The following is a 21,783-nucleotide window of genomic DNA, read 5'->3' on the forward strand; positions in this document are numbered from 1 at the left end:
AAGAACCTATTAACATGTTTATTTGCAGCTAGTCCGTTTCAACCCGATAATAAAAAAGTTAGTTTGATAATTTTAAACTACTAAAAGACCTTATACAATAGCCATTGTATTTAAAAAAATTCAAAGCACATTAAAAATACCAAAGCAATTTAAAAAATACTAAAGCACATAAAAATTTATAATAATTAATTTACAAGTGTAAAAATGTGAAAAAAAATATGAAAACGCTTGTGATCGCATCATCTATGCTTTGACGATAAGTACATCATCATTTGATTTTTAAAACCCTACAAACCCTTGTGAACAGTGTTTTTAGTGGGAGTTCAAAATACATAATAAATCATAATAATTAACGTGAAAAATGTGAAAAGAGTATACAAATGCTCGTGGTTGCATTCTCTAAGCTTAGAAGATGGTTACAACATCGTTTAGATTTTTGAAACCCTCCAAACGCTTATGAATAGTGTTTATTGTTCAATGCAAAATTAATAGTAATAAATGTTGAACTACAAAAACTGTCAAAAAGTATAATGACAAGCTTTACAACTTTCCTGAAGGGGTCAAGTCTGAAAATCGACACCATAATCCATAACCCTAGATTTATAGTTAACCATCGATTGTCATTTACGTTATATTATTCTAACTGAATTTCGTTTTTTAGATTTTTTTTCTTAAAAACATGGCCTTTTAGCAAATGCAGAACGTTCATATCGTTAATATCACTTTCTGATGTTTATGACAAGGTTCTAAAAAATGCTAGGCGCTAGTCGGGCAGTGGACTAGCGCCTAGGCGGATTTACATAAATTTATACTACATATTATAAAATATGAGTATATGTGTATAATTTTCGGACTTTTTTTTCTAATTTTATACAAAGAATATTGGACTTAATTTGTTTTTTCTTTGAACAAAATAGTGGGCCACAAAATGGACCCAACTTGAAAGAAAAGCCTTTTTTTTTCAATTAAACCAACAGCTTTTCCGGTTTCTCCAATGCTAGTCCCAATCAACCATCACTTGTTTAGTGGCTCTAGGCTTGCATTTATTATCAACAGATCTCCTCTTTTTTCTCTCTCTGCAGAGAGATCCCTTTCTCTCTCTGCAGAGAGATCCCTTTCTCTCTCTTTAGTCTTTTTTTTTTGTCAGACTCTTTCTTTAGTCTTTAGTTATGCCTTTCTTTTCCTCCCATTTTCAGTTTTTCTTTCGACTCTCTCTCTTCTTTCTCCCTCCCTTTCTTCAACAGAACAGACAGATTTCTTCAACAGATCCCCTTCTCTCTCTACAGTAAAATCCAACGGACAGATTATGTTTATTGTTCATCCTTGTATATTCTCAATCTAATTGGGTTCATCGATTGATGTTGGGTGCAAGAGCCCAAGTTTGAAGATTTGGGTTGTGGGTTATGGATCGTGCGGATGCGAGGGGAGATTTGCAGAGCATCGACCGCCACTTAGCACCGCCTAGGCCGCCTTGAGCGCCTAGAGACGCCTAAGCAGCCGCCTAAATCCTTCCCGCCTTACCTGAACGATTTAGCCTAAATCAGATCGGGCTCCACCGCCGAGCACCTAGGCAGCCGCCTAGGTCGATTTTTAGAACACTGGTTTACGATTAACTAAAATATGAGTCGATATTATATAATTTTTAGAGACTTTACAAACTCCGTACAATATTTTCACTAACCGTAAAAATATGACTGTGAACAACGATCCGAACCATTCATCTTCCTACATCTACTAAAAGATCATGTTAAAAAAAAAAAAAAAAATCTGAAAAGACAAAATTTGGCTAGAAGAATGAAGCGTAAACGTAAAGGACAACAATTAAATTTAAAATGGTTTTTGGGATTATGGTGGCAAATTTTGGAGTTAACCTCTTCACAAAAGTTATAGAACTTGTCATTACGAGCATTTGTGTGTGTATATATATATTTTATATTTTTCATACTCCTACATTAATTAAAAGCTATTAAAAAAAAGAAAGAAAAGGAAAACTAATGAAAAAAGCTTGAAAACTTTAAGTTTTAATGATAAGGACAAAATAAAGAGTAAAGTGAATAGTACTAAGATTGACTTTTTGGTGTAAAAATGTGGTTTTTCATTAAAGTGAACAGTACCGTGGGCTTTTCATGAAAACTCCCTTAAAAAAAAAACCTTACTACAACAATAGCCATATGATTTAATCTCATTCTCACGTAAGTGAGATTAAATCCTGACAGTTGGAATTTTTAATCTCACATATGTTTTTTCAATACTTCATTTGATTATTTAACTGGTAATGGGCAGAGCCGGCTCTGGGAAGAGTGACCAATTCAATGGCACAGGGCCCCAAAATAGTTTTCTATCTTATATAGTAATATATAAAATAGTAGTAAACTAGTAAAAATGCATGCTCGTTGCTCCAGGACTTGAATGCACCAGCCTTAAGAACATGAATAAGACACATTTAACTTGAAAAAAGTTCAACATAATCATGAACGAACAACAAAAGGGACAGATGAGTGAACGGTGTTTGTAAGATAAGCAATTCGACTTTTATATACATTCAACCGATAATTGAGAGGAAAACTTAACCTGTCAAATTGTCTGCTTGATCAAGGAACAATGCTCTCTTTGAAGTCTTGGCGGGTGCAACTGATTGGGGTTGTTGATCTAGCCATTAGGAAGGTGTCAATGAGGTGGGGGTCGCTTTACTCATAATTTGTTTTCCTGTGGTGGCAGTAGGGGTTTATGGCTCGATTGAGGCAATCGCTGGGTTTGAGAGCAGTTGATCTTGAAGCAGTCCAGAAATGATGAAATCCGTTTTTCAGAAGTCACTGTTTTGATTCCCAAAAGAGAGCTAAAATCTCTTTGCCTCGCCGACTAAATTTTTTAGAGCCTACAACACCATAAAGGGATCCTTATATCCATCCTCTATCACCAAAGTGTGGCAAGAAATACAAAGCATCTTTTCGGTGTGCCTTACTATCATGAGGAAGTTGTGCTGATTTGTGCTATCTTCCACAATAAGATTGATTTTGAACCTATGCAAGGGTTGGTTATTTTTATGTCAGGCAACCATTACTGCTAATACCAATCCGAAACTACAGATTACCAAAAACACCTTAATAAAAAATTAAGACGGAAAACCAATCTCCCTATATACATCACAAAAAAATGAAAACAAAGTTTACCTAAATGAAAACGGTTTCACAAATCTCACATCTTTTTTTTTTTCCAGATGGGATGCGTACTGAATGCAAAACCATGGCAGAACCCGTCCTCAAATCAAATATATAGACAATCAAATAAACCTCTGGATTTCAACACAGTTTGCAAAATTAGACAAACATAGATTCCAATTTCATCTTTTTCTAAGCATTTATTTTCTTGCAACACTGTCGGGTACCAAACACCACCAAAACTGACCTCACTGACGCACAAATAAGCACAGTGACAGTGTGCGGGACATATATAGAGCTCCAAAAATTGATTCAATCTGCTAACCTTAAGGACACTCAAGCAACCAAATCCTTAATTACTCAAGCATCCGAATTCAATATTTCTCAACAAATTAAACGCACATAAAATACAAAAAATTATAAAAATCAAATGAAAATAATAAAGCTGCAAAATTGAGTAGAAGAAGTTCAAGATCCGATTGAAAAAGTAGCAAGAGTATACCTTTTCAAATCAAAGGGATACATTGGATCCCAAACTAATAAACACGTGTAAATACTTGAATAAGGAATCCCCTAAAATCTGCAGCAACCAACAACCAAAATGCATACCCCACATATGTTCCAGCCCAACCCCTTTATAATCATCAATGACACTCACATTAAACTCCATCAAAATGACTTTGGAAACACCAAATACCCCTTTGGAAAGCCATGAATTGAATATTTAACAACTCAATGCACCACTATGGATAACCCAACACACAACGAATTATTTAAATAGTTTCAACCACAAATCTAAGGAGTGAGAATAGTGAAACACATATATGATGTACACTTTCGTCCCATTGTTTACAAAAAAATGCCCTACATTAATAAATAACTTTTTTTGGATTCAATGTCCTTTATCCAGACCACCTGACCCCTTAGGTGACTTTTAATGGAGCCAACCTTCTAATTTAACCTGATTATGCAACAATGCTACATGCTTGTAAATCACATGTATAAGCCAATAATTTGTCGTCAATTAGTGTAACCACTACCTTTAGAATGATAACTTGACCAAAAGAAGTGTGGGTCTATTACGAAAGTGGCTATGGAGAGTTCTTTAACATTGGGAATTAACTTCCTAGAAGCACACAAAATAATACCATAATCCAGTGGATTTGCATTATATATAATCCATTTCTCTGACAAAATAACAAATACAACAAAACAGTGATGCCCTCTTAGCAATTTTTGCGTTAATTTCGCATGCAGTGATGAGGATTCGATAGCCCGACATCTATGGCAAGTCCAACAATTGGAACTCCAACTACAAAGACGCTTTCTTTACCCCAAAAAAAAAAAAAAAAAAAAAAAAAAAATTCCAATAAGAATCCATGAGTGTTCCATAACTTTGATCAACCAAACACAATCCCATCCATATGTACATGAGAGTGAATTCAAGCGGTTGTGGATTGAGTCATGAAGTATAAAGATAAACTGAAAGACATTCTTCAGTATAGCAAAATTGATGATTGATAAACATAAAAAAGGCAGTTTCATAACACATGCACACTGATCTCTCTATTAAGTGCAAAGACATACGTAACGCCAGTTTCGTCATGCATTAAATCTTATTGTTGCACAAAAGATTATAGGTATATAAACATCATTAGTCATCAATAATTGCAAGAAATTCAAAAATTACAAAGCAACTTAATATAACAGTTAGATGTAAAACAGGTGCAAAAGAAAATTACCATGGTTTGGGTAATTTGTTTAACAAACCATGTTCATTGCACTCAAACGATCTAGACATTTTCTTGACAGCTTTATGGCAGGACGGGCACAACTTGTACCACCAACCCCTTAGTCAAATCAAATCCAATGACAATCGCTTGGCATGCAAAACTTGCATTTTGTTATGGAATCACATGGTTTTTAAATAATGAAAGACATTTAACCATCACCTTGTAAACATGGAATAAAAATGAATAAAGAAACAAAGCAAGAGATAGACAAGGAAGATGCACCACTAAAATTCTATTATTAAAAAGATGCGATTTTTGTTAACAAGTTGGTGATAAAAGACTAACCCTGTGTAATGTAGGATCAAGTAAAAGCAACTCATCAATTGTTTTGGACTCATAATTAGGATAGATAGCACGGCCCACATATATCTCATCTAAGGTGGGTAGGATTCGAACATGTGATCTTAGATGCTCAAACCTATTTCGTGTATGTTTAGGCTAAGAAAGATCAACTAAAGAAATATGAATGCCAAAGTTATTAAAGAAGGGTTGTTGATTTACTTTTGTTTGCATTGGGAAAGCTGTGGAATGTCCAGATTAACACAAACGGTTGATCCTGTGCTTCTAAGAACAGGGTTTCCTATAGATAAAACATAACAATCAACAAACTAAAGCTTTAAGCTGCTGAATAAAGCACATCAAGGTATAACCTTGGTATTGTTTTACTTTAAGGCTTGTTAAAGCAACGAATATGGGTGGTAAAAGTGATTGTATTTTGCAATCCTCAAAACTTGTTTTAGCTTATCCCCATAAGGTGATCTTAACTGTTTTGCCCCTGTAAGTAATAAAAAAAGGCAATGTTTTTTTTATACGTCATAAATATGGCGCCACTTGTGTAAATTGTAATCAGAACTTAATGCAAACAGAAATTACCTGATATTTTGCAGGTTAAGATTTCTCTTCTTCGAAATTCTTGCGTTTTGAACAGTGACCTCTTCAGTCGGCTACACAGCCATCAAGCAACCAAATACATATGCAAATGATATTCAGTGGTTGAATGATTGCACACCGAAGCTTGCAAAAAAATTATAATGATGATTTCAGATTTTGGTGTAGCACTTAAAACTAAATTTGTTACCTGTAAGCTTAGCATCATTGTTAATTTTTTATGAAGCTGATTAAGCTTAATCAAATTGAACCACTGCTTTGGGATCTCCTGGTTTGTTTTTTCAATGGGAACGATTGCTATTTTCATGTTCAATTCAACCACGGCAGGATAAGGGACAAGTTTGCTTGATGTCTTGTTGTGAACAACACGAAATTTGTTGATCTCGTATGCATCGCCAACTCTTAGATGCTCCAAAAAAATTGGATGTCTCAAGCATTCATGCTCATGTGAACTGCATCCCCCCTATAAGAAGGAGAAAATAAAAATAAGACAGATTATTAAATGAGCGGGAGCGCATGTGGTTTAAGAATCTCCTAAATAGTGAGGATAGCACAATTGTGGCCATAGAGATAGCATTTAAGATCAAATGCAACATAACAGCGGAGATTGCGTTAAAAATCAAATTAGTAGCAATTGAAGCAACCTTGTAAAATCACTTTTAGTTTTATTTTTATGGGTCAAAAAACAAATAAAACAACTTAAGAAAAGGAAGAATTGATGGTTTCTACTTAGTTTCGTTTGCACATTTAAAAAATCTTATTCAAACAGAATAAAATATAATCTTTCCAGTGAAATGCAAAGAAAGCAAAAGTGTCCATGACACACTCTGAAATTTGTTTTTGTAAGAACAAAATTTATCGTAAGCCATGCTGTAACATCCCACATCGCCTAGGGGAGTGGATCATGTAAGCCTTACACGTATATTCCCATCTCTACCTAGCATGAGGCCTTTTAGGAGCTCACTGGCTTTGGGTTCCATAGGAACTCAAAAGTTAAGCGAGAAAGGGGCCAGAGCATTCCCAGGATGGGTGACCCATTGGGAAGTTCTACTTGCGTGAGTTCCCAAAAACAAAACTGTAAGGGCGTGATCAGGGTCCAAAGCGGACAATATTGTGCTATGGTAGAGTCGAGCCCGGGATGTGGTGGGGGCTCAGGCCGGGATGTATCAATTTGGTATCAGAGCCAATCCCTGGCCGAAAGTGTGCAGACGAGGACGTCGGGCCCCTAAGGGGAGTGGATTGTGACATCCCACATCGCCTAGGGGAGTGGATCCTGTAAGCCTTATATGTATATTCCTATCTCTACCTAGCACGAGGCCTTTTGGGAGCTCACTAGCTTCAGGTTCCATAAGAACTCCAAAGTTAAGCGAGAAAGGGGCCAGAGCATTCCAAGGATGGGTGACCCATTGGGAAGTTCTGCTCGTATGAGTTCCCAAAAACAAAACTATGAGGGTGTGGTTGGGGCCCAAAGCGGACAATATCGTGCTACGGTGGAGTTGAGCCCGGGATGTGGTGGGGGCTTGGGCTGGGATGTGTCACATGCCATTATATGGAGAAGATGGAATTTTGATTTCTTGTCCATTTGCATGAATCTATTGGCCCAACATAAAAATTAATGTTGAGGCCCATGATTGAATCCAGTAAAACAATAAACCAGGCAAACGTTAATCAAGTGGAAGCGATGTATAATTGGGTAGCGAAATGCATAGAGCAGTTAGTTCATGAACTTTAGGGCATGTTTGACCGCAAAATTTGTTGTACTAAGAACACGGCGTGCACACTTGGATACATAAAAACGTTAATATCTTATGATAACGAAAAAGGTGTAAAAGTCTCATCTATTTATCGACAAACACACAATCAAGACTTTGAGGCTGAAGATCATCTCTGATGCTTTTTGTGACCCACATCCTGTAAACCCTGATTCGTAGCTTGTTTGCTGGCTGGTATAGCCTCAGACAATGAACTAGCATCACCTCCATCAATCTAGATAGATAAAAAATTCAGAAGCAAATTAAATTGAAAACTAAATAAGCTGATTTATCAAAGTAATGGTGGGGTCTTGTTTAGAAAAATAAACAAAAGGACAAACTAATAACGCAAACTTATATCTTCACGTAAATGTTTTAAAACATCTTTATAAACTATGTTTTTTGTATAACCGTAGGGCATGTCGCTATCGTGAGCAATAACCGAACAACGATTTGGAAAATTGAGAATGCAACAAAGAAAGGAAGCAACAAAAAAAAAACATATAAAATGCCTAACAACGATCGATAAAGAATCAAGAACACTGGTTAAACCAGAATCACAGAGACAGCAAGAGACCTTCGAACAATAACAATATTGCACAATCAAAATTAAAACCAAAGGTCACAGAGACAATGAAGAATGAGAAACAAAGCATAGAGCAAAGGAAAAATATAAAAATATAATTCGAAAAATATAAAAATATAATTCGAAAAAAAAAAACAATCAAATAAAAAATGATAAAGCCATGCTGTTTGAAACGAAAAGCATGGGGAAACAACGCATCGAAGTTCAGGACATACCAAAGCCTTGATTCAAACGTAATGGCTCAGAAACCTTAGGTGAAAAGTAGCAGTAAGAGCAATTATGATGTTGTGATGAGACCCCGATCTAAATTGCAAAAAATTAGCAAGATTGAGAGTAAGAATTCGAAACCCAAACAAACAGATACAGTAAAAGTAACTCAAACTGTAATGGTGCAATGGACTCAATCTGTGACAGAGCACCAAACAAAGGGTAAGTCTCAGAACATCAATTTTCACTGCGTCCCCTACATTTGACCAAAGATAGACGCACAAATTTCCAAATAAAGCAAAGAAATTGAAATTGTGTCTTGAAAAAACTAACTAACGAATCATATTAAGACATCTTTGCGCGGTGCTTGGCAATGCTCTAACCCAAAATGAGGTTTTAAATAATTCTATCCATGTACAATGATAGGGATCCACTGGTAGCTAACTACCAGTCATTTATACTTGATAATGTTCTCAATTACCATCTAGATAAAGATGTTAAAATGCGTTATGGAATTGATCATCTCACGGTATGTTCATCTACCTTGTTCTTGCTTAACTGCGTTTTATTTAGAATTTGGTTTCAGTGCACTTTTGATGCTTTATGCTTGGAATATGTGACTAATTTCATTGTCACATTGATTAATGTAATGTTCATTTGATTGTAGGGCAGACATGAAACATTAAGATAGTAATGAAGCACAGAATATTCCCTAAACACTAAAACCCACAACACATGCCTTATACCCAACAAAAATAAATTTAAAACAACAACTGCAGGATCAATAATGACTTTGCAAAGTGTAACGATTAAAAGGGCCGGAAAAGATTAATCTAGATAAACCAATCATCCTGTTGGATTTGGGTAGTAATTGCCCTTGTTGTTATAATTTGAGGATGGTAGGTTTTTTGCTTCTTCATGTGTGTAGCTTGTAGTTTGAGTGATTTAATGTGGGAAAGACTATATAAATAGGTTTTGCTTCCACAATCTTGAGGAAGAGTGGAAGGCTTTGTTGAATTTTTCTTCCACACTTTTGAAGAAGAGTGTGGAAGGCTTTTTGAATTTTTTTGTTAAAGCTTTCAGTTGAAGCTTTTTTTGCAGCACATAAATAGATTTTGCTTCCACACTCTCGAAGAAGAGTGTGGAAGGCTTTTTGAAATTTTTTTGTTGAAGTTTTCGGTTGAAGCTCTTTCGAAGAGTACATAAATAAATTTTGCTTCCACACTCTTGAAGAAGAGTGTGGAAAGCTTTTTGAATTAGGGTTGAAGCTTTCAGTTGAAGCTTTTTCGAAGAGTACATAAATAGATTTTGCTTCCATTCTTGAAGAAGAGTGTGGAAGGCTTTTTGAGTTTGGGTGTGGGAAGCTCTTTGTAGGACCTCATAAGTTGATTTTGCTTCCACACTGTTGAAGTCTACATGCTATAGTTATCTCCTATGTGTTGAAGTTTTTGTTGACCTCCTTATGCTTAAAATTAATTAATGATTGCTAAGCGATTAATTAGTTGATTAATAATTAATTAATTAGTAATGAACAATTAATCAAATGATCAATAATTATCAAAATAATTACTAATTAGTTAATTAATTAATTATGGATTTTTTTTTTGACATGTGAGGGGTTTCGATAGTGCTTGACACCATTCTCCGGTTAGTAGCCCTTTCTTTGGATCAAATGCATCCATTATTGTTGAACTGTTTGAGTTTATATGCATTTGGCTAAGAACATGATGAACTAGTTGAATTTCCATCATGACTTAGGAGTATTTTAGACGCCAATCCTCCAAGTAGTAATAGGGGTGTGCGTTTCTGTTTGTTGTAGATGTCAGGATCTGAAGGTTCTAGTAATGATGGCTCATCTAGCTTTGGCTCTAGGTTCGAGCCGCCAAAGTCTTCCTTAGAGTCTTCTGAAGAGGAAATGTTGGGTAACCCTCATGATCACCAAACATGCCTTCTATCTGATGAAGAGGCGGGTGATGAGCATAGGTCAAAGGACAGAGCCTTAGATATGGTGCATCTACTTTCCACGCGTCGGTAGTTAAGGAGGGTGTCATCAATGCTATACTCATCTTTCGCTTCGAGTTTATGGCGGACCACTTAAGTAAGAACTTGTTAGATAATAGACGTTAGCTGAAGGCCTTAAGGAAGTCTTGTTGTATACCCAACAACATAGGGATGCGCTTGGCACAGGGTGAAGCTAGTCCCTAGGCCTAAGTCTCAAGAGGTGGTTTTCAAGATTGCCACCACCAAGAGGGCCAAAGCTAAGGCCATTGGATGTGTTGTTGCCATAGTTACAGGGGAGGAGAGGCGACTGTTGCCTCATCCTCCTAACATCGATCCCATCTTTCCTTCAATCATGGAGCATGCTGTCCAGAAAGGTGACCCAGCTCCAGTCGTAAGATGAAGTATAAGAAAGAGGCTGGTAATATCCCTTAGAAGGACTTGAAGGTTGCCATGCATCCAAATAGCTTTAGGTTCGTCAATAATTACCTTGCAGGGCGTTGAGCCATTGTTAACGAGCTCGTTGAGCCACTAGTTGAGAATGAATCGAATCATGACCGGATGATGAGGCTATCTACCTATGTAAGTATTACTTTGTCATTTCCTTACCTTTTTTTTCTTTTTTTTTTTTTTTTTTTCGTTTTCCCTTGGCATTGACGATCATTTGTTCATGTAGGTCATGACTGAGTACGACAATAGACTGCGAAAGGTCGAACAATGTAAGGCGAAGCTTTAAGAGAACAAACAACTTGTAGATGATGCTAGAAAGACAAGCAAAGCTTTGACTAAAGTCGTCCAGCTCAAGGACCAATCCATGAAGAGGCTGAAGAGGCGGAATGATGAGAACTTATGGCTTAAGAAGCAGTTAGATGTGACTATCCTCGAGGTTTCCAAGCTCAGAGGGGAGGTTGAAAAACTGAAGAAGAGTCTCCCAGCTGCGAGGAAAATTGTTGTATAAGAGTTCTTATGCTCCCAAGCCTTCCGCCATGTCATCATGCCCTACTGCACCCTAGAAATTCGACTTGAGAAAAAGAAATGGATGGCCATCCTTGATCGATATGACGACGGAGGCATTATCGATAAATACTATGCAGAAATTGAGGAGCATCGGCAAAAAGGTGAACAATTAATCCTCAACTCAATCCCAGTAATGGTGATGATGAGTTTGAGGATGACACCAATGCTGATGAGCAAACTCAGCAGGTTGAGGATGGTCCCGAAGATACCGAGGATGACGGTGATGACAATGGAGGTGAGACACAGCATGACACTATTAAGAGTTTGGCCTTAGATGAGGATGATTCATAATGCATTCATTTCCTTCATACACTAGTTTGTTGTATGTATGCCATGAGTTAAGTTAGGACCCTGAGGGCTTTTTGTTTACAGATGTTTACAACATTGCACCGCTTATTTTGATGTTAAGTGCCAAGTGTTTGCACTATCATTTATGAATACTTGGTTATGTTCAAATGGATCCCCTAATTGGATACAATCCATGACTTAGGTATAATTGAATGAATATACCTTAAAGATGTTTGTTTATTTGTATAGTGTCACATCCCACCCCGGGCCCCCACCACATCCCGAGCTCGACTCCACCGTAGCACGATATTGTCCGTTTTGGACCCCGACCACGCCCTCACGATTTTGTTTTTGGGAACTTAGAAGAGAACTTCCCAGTGGGTCACCCATCCTGGGATTGCTCTCGCGCGAACTCGCTTAACTTCGAAGTTCCTAAAGAACTCGAAGCCAGTGAGCTCCCAAAAGGCCTCGTGCTAGGTAGAGATGGGAATATACATATAAGACGTAGAGGATCCACTTCCCAAGGCGATGTGGGATGTTACATATAGTCTTGTTAACATATACTTAGACTTTATTTCATGTTGAAAACGTTCATGTTGAAGCTTCGAACTCGAGTATGCATTGTCATTTGAGATTTTAAGTTAAAATTTTATTAGGTCAGGGTAAGACCATGTGTTTTGGTGCTAGGAATGTAAAAGAGTTAGGACAAAGTTTTCTGAATCACCTCTTTATTAAGTTTGTGCTAGATGGCCTTCTTTACAAAAGATATAGAACGGCTATAGCTCAGTACTTGTAGAATGAGTGTCTACTTGTAATAGTACTTTAGGAGATCAGTGTTCCACGAATGGCCAAAGGTCTTGCCATCGAAACTTCTGAGTTTGTAGGAGCCAGGGCGACTGATGCCAATAACTTTAAATGGTCTATCATTTAGATTGAGCGTGCCTTCGCTCGAGACTCTGTCATAAAGTAGCATTTTCTTTAATACCGAGTCCCTCACTTTGAAAGAGCAAGGTTTGACCTTAGAATCATAATAGTTGGAGACGCGCTGGTTGTAAACGATGTTCCTCAAGTGAGCCTTGTCCCCATGTTCCTCGACTAGATCTAAGTTGAGGGTGAGTTGTTTGTCATTTTCACTTTGCATGTAGTTCTTAACTCGGTCTGTTGCTTGCTCAAGCTTAACTGGGACAACTGCCTCTATACCAAAGGTAAGTAAGAATGAAGTTTTTTCTGTTGAAGTCCGATACGAAGTTCGATATGACTAAAGAACCTGGGGTATAAATTCTGGCAAACAACCTTTAGCCTTATCCAAGCTAATCTTCAAGGTGCGCTTGATTATCTTGTTGATAGCCTCAACTTATCCATTAGCCTAAGGATGAGCTGGGGAGGCGAAACATAAGTTGATATTGAATTTAGAGCAGAAAATCCTGAACTTCTTGTTGTCAAATTATCACTCATTGTTAGTGATAATTGCATTGGGAATGCCAAATCGGCAAAGGATGTTCTTCCATATGAAGTCTTCTATCTTTGCCTCAGAAATGGTTGCCAAGGGTTCTACTTTAGCCCACTTTGTAAAGTAGTCAACTGCCATGATCTCATAACGGACCTTGCCATTCCCCATAAGTATTGGGCCGATCAAGTCAAGTCCCCACTTGGCGAAGGGCCAAGGGTTGATCATAGAAGTGAGAAGTTCAGGAGGGGAGTAAGGAATAATTGCGTAGCGTTGACACATGTCACAGGAGCAAGATATTTTGATGGCATCCTGGTGAAGTGTTGGCCAATAATATCCTTGGCGAAAAGCTTCATAAGCTAGGGATCGAGATCTAACATGATATCTGCAGACTTCCTCATGTATTTCTCGAAGAATAATTTCCCCCTCAGCAGGTGTAAGACACCTCAAGTATGGCAGGGTAAAACCTTGCTTGTAAAGTTGGTCATTAATGATCAAGAAGCGGGTAGACTTGTATCGAATTTGCTTAGCTTGGACTTATCATCTGGAAGGGTGTCGTGAGCAAGGAACTTATAAATTGGGGTGATCCAATTATCCCCTTGTTGTAAGTTGCACACTTCCATGGCCATGATGCTTGGTGCTGCCAATAACTCGATATGAATGTTTCTTCCAATCTCATATTCCACTACTGAAACAAGGCGAGCTAAGGCGTTTGCATGATTGTTTGCCGCTCGAGGGACTTGGATGATCTGGTAGTGGAAATGCTTGAGCAAAAGTTATATTTGCACAAGATATGCTGCTATGGAGCTATCCTTAGCATCAAAGTTATTCATGACTTGGTTAACCACCAATTGATAGTCGCTGAAGATATCAAGTTGTTTAACTCTAAGGTGTTTGGTTAAACGTAAGCTTGCCAAGAGGGCTTCATACTCGGCCTCATTGTTTGACGCCTTGAATTTGAAGTGAAGAGCATACTCCATTGCAACTTTGTCAGGCGTAGTAAGGATCAGTCCTGTTCCACAACCTTGTTGGTTGGATGAGCCATCAACATAAGAGTCCATACTGGAAATGTTGGTTCTACTTTCTGAGCTTCTAAGGGTAACGAAACCAATGCCTTAGGTGTAGGAGAAATGTCAATAAAATATGTGAATTTGGAGATGAAATCTACAATTGCTTGACCCTTTTCAACTGGCTTTGGTTGGTAAGAGATGTCAAACTCCCCTAATGCTATCGCTCACTTGATCATTTATCCTGAATTGTCAGGACTTTGGAGTACTTGTCGAGTGGGTGATTTGTAAGCACGATGATGGAATATACTTGGAAGTAAAGGCGGAGTTTTCGAGCAGAGATGATCAATGTTACTGCCAATTTCTCAATGTTAGAGTACTGTGTCTCTGTATCTTGTAAGGCTTTGCTAGCGTAGTAGACAGATCGCTCAACATTACTATTATTTCAAATGAGAATAAAACTGACTGCTGAAGCTAAAACAGATAAATGAATTTCTCACTAACTTTAGGTTTGAAGAGTAAAGGGTCTTTACTCATGTACTCCTTCAGGTTCTTGAATGCCTCGACACATTCATCAGTCCATGTAATGCACTTTTTACTTCCTTTAAGTACTTTGAAGAAAGGAACACATCTATCTGTAGCTTTAGAGATGAACCTGGTCAAGGTTACCACTTTGCTAGTAAGGCACTGGATGTCTTTTGAAGTTACTGGTTCTTTCATGTCAATGATTGCTTTGATCTTCTCGGGGTTAGCTTTAATGCCTCGTTGGCTAATCATGAAGCCTAGGGATTTGCTAGAGCCCATGCTGAAAACACATTTATTGGGGTTCAATCTTATTTGGTACCTTCTCATGAGGGTGAAGGTTTTAGACAGGTTAATGATGTGTTGGTCAACGTGTTTGCTCTTGACTAGCATATCATCAACATAAACTTCTATGCTCTTGCCAATCTGTTCAGCGAACATTAAATTGACTAATCTTTGATAAGTCGCGCTTGCATTCTTGAGGCTAAATGGCATGACTTTATAACAATATAGTCCCCTGTCAGTAGTGAAGGATGTGTGCTCTTAGTCCGAAGGGTACATAAGGATTTGGTTGTACCTTGAGTAAGCATCCATAAAGCTCAAGAGTTCACATCATGCCCTTGAGTTGATAAGTCTATCAATGAGAGGGAGGGGAAAGCTATCCTTAGGGCATCCTTTGTTAAGGTCAGTGTAGTCAACACACATTCTCCATAAGGTCTTTTGGAGCAGGAGGCTTTCCTTGGTCAGATTTTTCTTAACAAGGACAACATTGGATAATTGACTTCACGGATGAAGCCTATGTCTTTGAGTTTTTCAACTTCTGCCTTCATTGCCTCGTATCGTTCAACATCATAAGATCTTCGCTTCTGTCTCACTGGCTTGGTCTTGGGATCAATGTTCAAGCGATGACAGATGATATCGAGAGAGATGCCCGACATGTCCTCGTATGACCAATTAAAGATCTCGGCGTTCTCTTGCAAAAAGGAGATAAATGCCAACTGAAGAGATGGTGACAAGGTGGTGCCAATCTTCACCATACGATCCGGATAGTCTTTTGAGATAGAGACCTTCTCCAATTCTTCAGCAGGTTGTGCTTGCTAGGTGAAAGAGTCATCTCGTGGATCGTTGAGTTGACCATTACCATCAGGAAGAGCCTAGTTGGCTTTATTTGGGCTAGTTTTTATGACTTGGCCATGTATAGAAAAAGTTTCCTTAGGCACATGTAAGTGTTGTTGCCTGACTAAAGTGTTGTAGCATGATCGTGCACTGACTTGATCTCCTATGATGTAACCATTGCCGGAAGGTGTTGGAAACTTCATCAGTAACATATGTGGATACCATGGCCATAAGATCGTTGATGCCTATGCGTCCAAAGATGACATTGTACACCATCGGGCAATTGACCACAAGGAAATTAGTGGTAATAGTAGTTGTGTAAGGGCCTGTACCAATGATGAGTGGTAAATGTATGCTCCCTAAAGGTTGCACGATATCACCAGAAAAGCTGATCAAGGGAGTAATTGAGGATCGAGCAAGTGTTTAACTACATTAAATGCCCTGAAAGCTTCGGCGAACATGATATTGACCGAAACACATGTGTCTACAAGGATCTATCGTACATCAAAGTTGGATATGTGAACCTTCACAATTAGTGGGTCGTTGTGAGGGTAGATGATGCCTCTTTCCTCCTCAAGGTAGAAACATATCGGATCCTAGTTAGGCTTTTGATATTTGCCTCCCCTGATGTCTTCCACATGAAATACCTAATGGCAGACCTCAAAGTTCGTTCACTGTTTTTCATGGCCTTGTTGGAAGATTCAAATAGGGGTATGCCACCGCTGATAGAATCACGCTCACCTGGCGTTGGTTACGGTTGTCCCTAGGAGGTGAAGAAGGAATTGATTGATTTTCCTTTTGTGTGCCAAATCCTCGATATGGTCATAAAGGGTGACACATTTCTCGCTGTCATGGCCATTATACTCATGGTAGCAACAAAACACGTATGTGTTCTTCGTGGACTTATAATCTGGCTGCCTTGGTTTTGGCTTTGGTATCAAATGAGCTATACTAGGGTAAATGGCTGCACATGTGGCATTCAAAGGTATGTATGTCTCATACCTTGGGGTAGGGCTTGTCTTGACCTGCGCTTGGCCCACTATATTAACTGCATGAGGGCGAGCATTATCATAACGAAAACTTGGGTTATCCCGATAGTGTCCCTTGCTCTTCTTATTAAAATGAGATTGTTAAGGATGGAAATCCTTCATTTTGCCTTGAGATTGATATGTTTGTTGTTCTGAGGACGCGCTAGGTAAAGCAGGGGGTTTCCCTTGAAATACCTATGCGTTTGGAAGGTCGAGGTTTTCTCACTTGGTTGGATCTGGCTCCCATTTCCCACTTGTTGATAAGGATAGCCATAGGGGGTTTCCCTTGATATGTCTTTACCTTAGTAGATGCATGGTTGTAGGCCTATGCCATCACTTCAGAGTAAGTCTTCCAAATGTTAACATTGATTATGTACTTGAAGAAACACTCATATAAGCTTGATGTGAAAGCCTTGAAGGTAGTCTTGTCATCTGCCTCAATGCAACAAGAATATTCATGGCTGAAGTAACTGGAGACTCGTCTGGCTTCTGGCGAATAGTGTACAAGTCATCTGTAGAGTGCAAGCGATTAGTCTGGAAAATGTGTTGAGAAAAACAATTTTCTCAACTCTTTAAATGAATCTACCATCTCAGATAGAAAACGGCAATACCAATTCAGAGCTCTATTAGAGAGGGTGGAGGGGAAGAGAATACATCATTCTTCATTAATATGCATTTGGTATGCCATGGTGGACTCAAAGAGGTTAAGGTGTTCAATCGGATCCTCCCTTCCAATATATAGTTGTAAGCCAAGCTTTTGATTTGTCTTTGCTTGGAGGGGTGTGTCAATAATCCTCCTTGTAAGGGGGCTAGGCCTTGGTTGATTCTAGTTAGGTATCTTAGTCTGGCGTTCGGCCTTCAACTTGTTTACTTCTTCAATGAGCTGTAGACCAAAGGGGTCCTAAGTCGAGTCATGTTCTACTGGAGTCTTCTTGTGTAAGTTTGCATCACCTCTTGGTAGTAGGGAAGTTTGATCAAGGGTATGTGGTTTTTCCTTGGACTCACCATAATAGCTTCTAGGGCGTGTCTTTCGGAAGACATCCGAGTCCCTTAGGTATCGTTTAGTATGCAGATGGGACGGGACGGGACGGGACGGAATGGAATGGGACGGGACAAGACGGGACAGGACGGAACGGAACGGAGTGGGAGCAAAGATGCCCTCGGATGGAAACAAGGAGGAAGAAGAAGGAGACGGAGAGGTTATAATTTTGTGTTCCACGGATGTGGAACGAGTCGTTCCAGGGGGGTGAGGTGGAACGAAAATTCACCTAAAACTCGTCCTGTGGAACAGCTCGTTCCACCCGTTTTAGGCACACCAAACGTGGGACGGAACGCCTTGTCCCACTCTGTTCCGTCCCGTCATACGTACCAAACGGTACCTTATACCCTTATATTCCTCTAGGACTTGTCGCTTCGTCCTTGGATTGGTAGTTGGCCTGGGCTATGGTAGAAGACCAAGTCTTTCAGAAACCCTTGGGTTATTAATCTTTGAGCTTATGTGGATGGGGTTCTCTCAACGTTGCCTTAGGAAGTCTTGACAGTCACGATAAACAACTTTCGATCCTTCCACTCCCTCAGCAAGAAGGTGTCTCCCTCCATTTCTGCTTTAGGTAGAAGCAGTTGGGTTGAGAAAATCTCTTGTTGTTCAACACATTAATGAGTAGCTCGTTCCTCATTAGGAATATCCATATTGAAGACCGATGACCCTTCGTGTTGGGGGGTACCCAGGTGATGGTTGACGTTCATAGGGGTAATGGACTTGTATGACTGAGTATGTCTAGCCTCATGGAGCATTTCGAAAAGCTTCTCATATTGCTTATGGAGGATTTCATTCTTCTTTGCTATCTTGTTGTTCTAAGCCTCCAACTCTTTGACTTTAGCTTGAAGAGCAAACTTTTTTCGTTCCTTTCTTCGCTGCCTCACATTAGGCACGAGAGGAGTATCGTTATGTGTGTTGTGGCTTCTTTCGCTCCCCATGTTGGAGAGGGATGCCTGGTCAAATGAAAGTGTATGAATGATGAAAACCAGCTTGACAAAGTTGAAGAGAGTAGGAATAAGTGTCTTTTCCCATAGTGGCGCCAAATGTTGATGCACAAAATCAGTGAAAACTTTGGAACAACGTAAAGTGTCAAGTTTGTGACCTTTGCTGGGTTGCTGCGGTCACTAGTGAGGATAAATATGTAATGAGATAGAGATAGGGAAATAAATACAAGATGTACATTGTTCACCCTAAGTTTGGCTATAGAGGAGTTCTCATTAATAATGAAGGGTTTACACAAATACATAGGTTTAAGCATCATCATTAGTGAGTTCTAATGACTAGTTTAAGTATAGTAATGACATTAGGGATTAATTGTAGGAGAATGGTATCCTTATATGGTTGAGGAGAGTCTTTAGCTTTTGTTCGCGGTCGATGTAGGACTCATTGAGCTTTATTCTGACGTTGACATATGTCACGCTGTGATTGGCTTCTTAGTTAGAGGGAAACTTTTTGTGCTTCAGCAAGGGTGCCTCAGCATGAACCCCTCAGTGGGTCCTTGAATGTATGATGTTAACCGATGCTCGGTAGTTTCAAGATTGGTCAAGTATGGTACAAACACATCCAATTTGAATGTCGTCTGGAACAAATACACCTACCATTGAATTGGAATGAGGTTTGGTACAAATACATGCTTAGTTATCTTAAGCTTTACATAAATGGACAGATACAGGCACACACACAAAATAGAAAAAAGCGCAGTTCCATTCTAAGCTCAAACGAACAAAATTGAATAATATATTTAAAACCCAAGCATGAAAGCTTCACAAAGTGCCAGTAGTAGCTCAATTCAGGTCAAGGCATGAAGCTACAGGTTCTATTTGCGGTCGTGAAACAGAGGTCAGAGGCAACTTGTTATATAGATAGCCGTGCGTGTTAATAGATCTTCTTCTATACTAGTAGTAGCAGTAGTAGGTGAATCGCTTTCTTAGGTAAGGTTTAGTTTCTTTATTAGAAGGAAAGATGGAATAGGAAGACGTGTTTCCAGAACAAACAAGATACAGGTTGAGAATCAGGAGTTAGCAAAGTTAGACAAGATTGGAAGACGAAAAGCAAGACCAGGCGATGGAGACCATATCCCTGTAGAAGGCGTGAAACTCGTCTTTGGGAAGAACTTTCTTGCCACTTAAGAGTTTTTCTCTTTCCTGGTGTGGAAACCCCTGGACGTTGTGCAACAACTCCTCTAATTGGCTAGACATCTCCTTGTTCGGGTCATGCACACCACAAGTAGACACAACTGGATCTCTTATTCGCTTTCCAACGAGGACTCTCTCATCCGTCTAGCTTACGGAAGACTATGCCGCCAACCAATGTGGCTGTACCCAGAAAAAGTAGTTGAATCAGCGAGACTTTGCCAAGGTTGCCAAGCGTGACTAAAGGGAAATCCTTGTTTGAAAAAGAAATGGAGCTCGAACAACACTTGATGAAAAATCTACTCATCCTCGGGAATGGGAGCAAACCCATTTAAATCGTCAAGGGTTTGATAGGGACCAATAGCCTTTATGGTCTTTTTTCAGCCTCCCAAGGGCAGTCAAGGCCCTATTTTCTTTAATCTCCTGAAAAGGGTTTGGGTCATATTTTCAAGGAACTAGCTCCGCGGCGCGGGTTTAGTTAAGTGTTGTGATTTGCAGTTATCTCCTAGTTTTGCATCTTCGTCTGGCCATAGACTAGCGCCTTTGTCTGATATTCTTTAATTACTCTTACCGTTTTTGTGTATCGGGTGTGGAATTTATTTGGCTTCCCTTCCTTCCATAACCTTCATTCCCTCCATACTCTCTCAAGAAGGGGAAGAGTATCGGTTTCAGAGGGGCAAGTTGTGGATGAGCCAGCTCGCCGCCGTCGTCTGCGTCTCGTTGGCCGCCAAAGTAAAGGAGACCCATGTGCCCTTTCTCTTAGATTTGCAAGTACATGTAAATTTCCAATTGTAATTTGAGTGTTTGTGAAATTGCTGGACTGTTGTGTTTATTGGATTTCTCATGATTGTGATTAGGTGGAGGAAACAAAGTATGTTTTCGGAATGGAGCTTTTGGTGCTATTGACTCTCAAGTGGCGAATGAATCCAGTGACCCCAAATTCATACTTTGATAATGGAAAAAAATCACTTTGGACTAAATTTGCTAACGGAGTACACCACAAGGGTTTAAATCCGAGTTTTTTTAGCATAGGGACTATCTTCCGAATACCTTATGACCACGGTGATCATTTATCCGATTTGGTCAAAAAACAAAATACAGCAAAGGAGTTGAATCAAAAAGCTAATCAATTGTGAGTTAGAGTCCAATTTTCTCTATCACGCCACACGCCCCCACGCTGCTTCTCCGATATCTCTCTTCGTCACTGCTTTTTTTCTCACAATATTAAACCCTAATTCATAATTTCATGCAATTGAAGAGAAATTTTCAAATCACAGAGGCAATTCAAGTGATCAGAGTGGTGCATACTTCGATTAAAGTAAGCTATTTACTAATTTAAATATATTGCGTTGGAATTTGAAGATTTAGGTATTTCTCATCTATAATAATTGTTTTTTCTTTTGTACTTTTCAAGGCAAAATTCATAGAAATAAATCAAAGTTAAAAGTTATTATAATCATACTTGCAATCAACCATGTTGCAGGAAATGTTAAATGGACTTACTTTGATATCGGTTGAAAGTGGTTTTTTAGATAAGATTGACTATGAAGGTTTAAATGATGATTTTTCAGCAAAGAATGCCCGAAGAATCATTTTAAGTGAAACTTCAATGCTAGACTTTCTTAAGTTTTGTTCATTTGGTTTATTAAGATTGAACAGATTGTTGATTATTTAGAAATATGGCTATTTTTGTAGCTTTTTCTTACATTTAATGATATTTAGAAAATGATAACTAGTGAGTTTTAAAGTTTGTTTCACTATAGCTTTTTAGCATCAATACTTGTTCAATTTTTTTTTTTTTTAAGT

Source organism: Pyrus communis, chromosome 8 (assembly GCF_963583255.1).
Source record: "Pyrus communis chromosome 8, drPyrComm1.1, whole genome shotgun sequence".
In the NCBI taxonomy this organism is placed as follows: domain Eukaryota; kingdom Viridiplantae; phylum Streptophyta; class Magnoliopsida; order Rosales; family Rosaceae; genus Pyrus; species Pyrus communis.